The sequence below is a fragment of the Helianthus annuus genome, chromosome 16, assembly GCF_002127325.2.
Source record: "Helianthus annuus cultivar XRQ/B chromosome 16, HanXRQr2.0-SUNRISE, whole genome shotgun sequence".
Lineage (NCBI taxonomy): Eukaryota > Viridiplantae > Streptophyta > Magnoliopsida > Asterales > Asteraceae > Helianthus > Helianthus annuus.
Window position 1 is genome coordinate 94,859,986 of NC_035448.2, and position 4,090 is coordinate 94,864,075.

Consider the following 4,090-nt stretch of genomic DNA (forward strand, 5'->3'; position numbering starts at 1 on the left):
TGTCCGCACATATAATTCCTTTGAAAGGTCCGTACTTATGTTGATCAAAGATGTCCGCATTTATAAAAACTTGCGGAGTCCGCACTTGTGAACATAAGGGTCTGAACTTGTTCGAGTGTAGAAAGATCCGAGTTTAATCATAGCATATATGTCCGAGTTTAATGTATATGCGCACACTTGATTTCTGGTCCGCATTTAAGATGTGATGTAAGGTATCTAGGTTATCAAAATATATAAGTTGTCTGATGTTATGTACTGATGTCTGATTTTATGTTTGTATGCAAAACACGTGGGTTCTGAATTTGTTCGAGGGTTAAAGGGGGTGCGGTTAATCTTTATGTGGAATGCGAACGAACCTACTTTGTGAAAATGATAGTCAGGGTTTGATGTTTGTGTGTCTGATGTTTGATAGATGATCAGGAATCTGAACTTAACAATTACTATCGAATCTGAACTAATATCGTCAACTAGGGAATCTACTGTGTGTTAAACATGATTAACCTAATCACTTAAACAATGGGATTGTTTGGACACTTAGGATATTGCAAAACCCTACTCGTATACTCACTTATATGACATTATACCTTAGGTCGCGAGTAACAGACCTAACAATTAATTAACGGTAGAACTACGTTATCATACCGAGCAAGATAAGGTGAGTTCACTACTCTTTCACAAGCATGCATCCCGGGGGGACAAACAAACTAATATTCCTGGGAGGAATACTTTTAAACGCTTTGGTTTAATTTCGATGTTGGTTAATAAACTTGATCTCTATCATGAAAGTCCCTACTTACTTACCAAGCTAGTTGCTTGGGAGGCAACAGGGTATTAAATGATAGCGCTATTAGGCTTGACAAACCTCACACCGTACCTGGGAGGACGGGCGTGAACTAATGACCTTAAACATTTGATCAATGATGATAGACATTGATGAGGGCACCAAAAACGAAATGTCAATCGGTACAGAGTTTAGTATTCCTAACATTTCTTTAAACTAAACACTTACATGATTTTTGTTAAACAAAACTGTGAACTCATCAACTTTATGCTGATACACATTTTCTGCATGCTTGCAGGTCGTTAGATGCATCACGAAATGGAACTTGCAGTCCAGGAAGTCGGTGTCGTCATGGGTCGTGTCACTTGCGAAAACATTTAACATTTACTTATGTTTCTATTCAAAATTATGTTGAATTGTTGAACGATAATATATGCTTCTGCTGAATGAATGGTTGTTTGAATTAAACGTTTTGAAATGCACTTTTCATATTGAATAAGAATACGTGTTTATTACTTTACTGTTAGTTCAGTGTGATTAGTGGCTAGATCCTAGTACGTCACACGCCTCGCGGTGGATTTCGCATGTGGTATTTTGGGGGTGTGACATAAAAAACACATGAAACTCTAAAAATCAAAATCCAGAAACGAAGTGCAAACAAAACTAAGTCGTGAAGAAATCAACGATAAATGCCGAGATCGGATTTTGGCAAGTGGTGCGAATTGGTCAGGAAAAGGAGATGAAGTGAGAAGCTGATCGCCTATATCAACCACCCAACCTATCCACTGCCATTATCAAGTAAGCGGATCATAACATGTGTAAAACTTAAAAAAACATAAAAAAGAAAAAGTCTAAAAAAAAACCCCAGGATTCGAACCTGAGTATACACACAAACAAACAGCCACACCAACTGCTACACCATAACAAAACATTCAATATGTAAAGGAACACCAATACATATAAAGATATCCAAAACGAGGTAAACTATAAAAAAACGAGTTAACAATACAAGGACACGTGTTCGTGCATTGTTCATTCTGTTTGCTTTTTTATTATAATATACTATAATATAATATAGTATAGTATAGTATAGTATAGTATAGTATAGTATAGTATAGTATAGTATAGTATAGTATAGTATAGTATAGTATAGTATAGTATAGTATAGTATAGTATAGTATAGTTAGTATAGTATAGTATAGTATAGTATAGTATAGTATAGTATAGTATAGTATAGTATAGTATAGTATAGTATAGTATAGTATAGTATAGTATAGTATAGTATAGTATAGTATAGTATAGTATAGTATAGTATAGTATAGTATAGTATAGTATAGTATAGTATAGTATAGTATAGTATAGTATAGTATAGTATAGTATAGTATAGTATAGTATAGTATAGTATAGTATAGTATAGTATAGTATAGTATAGTATAGTATAGTATAATATAATATAATTTGAATGTTCTACTCAACATTCACCAACCCTGCCCCCTCTACCATCACCAACCACTATGGATGATAAACGTACTTGAATTCAAATGGTTAATTTGAAATATTAGGGATTTGAGACTATTTTTTTCTTAATTAAAGGCATGTGAAGTGTGCGATGTCAAGTCATACTGAACCTGATTATCCGAAACATACGTCTTGTTTACCTGAACTATACATGTCAACATTTCTTTTATTCATTTGTTAACTAATTAATTAATATAGTAAATAAGGGAAGGATTCAAATACATGTTCTCATAAAAATAGAAAGTTGTAGGAAGGGTATCAAATGTACTCCGATTGAACTCATTCTAGCTGCATTGAAAACGTCTCAATAAACTCTACGATCTTAGATCTCGGCATTGTGTCATATATTGCAATTCATTGTGTTAAATATTGTGATCCATTGAGTTTATGTACACTTCTTAGATTTATATGATTTTGTAAGATAATTTTACCCAATAAATAATATGAAAAGTCTTGCAATTGGATATAACAATTCAAAATATTATTAGCATTTCTAGAAATCTGTCTAAATACATAAATTAATACAACAATGATTTATAAAAATAGGATTATTTACAAAAGCATAAAATCGTATCGCTAGAGTTTAACAAATCTATACATTCATTTTTAGAAAAAATTAAAAAAATAGCCATTATGTGTGCACATTTGTTATGCTTTCAGAAATATATTATGTACCACTTGAAATAATAAGAATATTTGTTATGGTAGCCGTTAAAAGTAAAAAATAAAAATAAATAAATATTATATAAATTTGTGTAAGCTTTTGACAAAGTTTGTAATATGACCTAAAAAAGTATTTGACTTTTTGGTCATCTAATTGTTTCTTGTAGGTTTATTAGATTCCTTGATCCAGAGCTTGTAACCTGCTTTTTTGACTCTTAGCTACCGGTTAATATTATATATATATATATATAAAACTCGATAACTATAGTCTTATTAAAGTGTAAATATTTATAAACTCTTAATATGAAAACTTAACAAAATTTAGCTAACTCTATTAAGAGAAACAGTGCCGTCTCCGAGAAATTTCGAAATGTTTTGGGCCTGGAGCTACTAAAAATAAATCGGGCCCGTATAATTTAAACACAATAATCATATATAAAATAATCATCAAAATATAAGTATTGTACCAAAATGATCTAAATTTACCTACTTAAGCGAATCGTGCGGCTCTCCTAGCGTTACGTGATGATATATATACACAAACATATTAAAAAGATTTAAGTTTGATCAACCAGATTTGTCGTAAACATTCCCTGTTAATGTTTTTTTTTTTGTGCAAACATGCTTTGTTTAATACATTTTATAAAACAGTTTTGGAGTTTGTAGATTTTTTTTTTCTTTTTTTACTTTACATATGAAATTAAATATGTTTGAATGGACTTGAAGCATTTGGTTTTGTACAGATTTACTAGAATCGTGAAGACCTTTTGGCTTTTGCTTTTTCAAATCTTAACCTAATATCATACTTCAATCAACACTCACAAATGAAGTGTTGTTCAAACAAATCGAGCAAATACAAACAGACGTGAAAACTTACTTCAAACAAATCTGATCACTTTCGCTATGTTCCCGAGTTTCATTAAATGAGAGAAAAGAAAAGATTTGGAAGGAAATAATTTTTAGTTGTGTTCCTGAGTTTCATTAAAGGAGAGAAAAGAAGAGAAACTGAGAGATTTTTTATCTAAAATTAATCTTTCCAATTTGGAAAGAACCGGAGAGAAAAGAAAAGAAAATGAAAGAATCCTTTCTTTTCTCTCTTTAATTTAACTTGGGAACACAGTGTTTGTG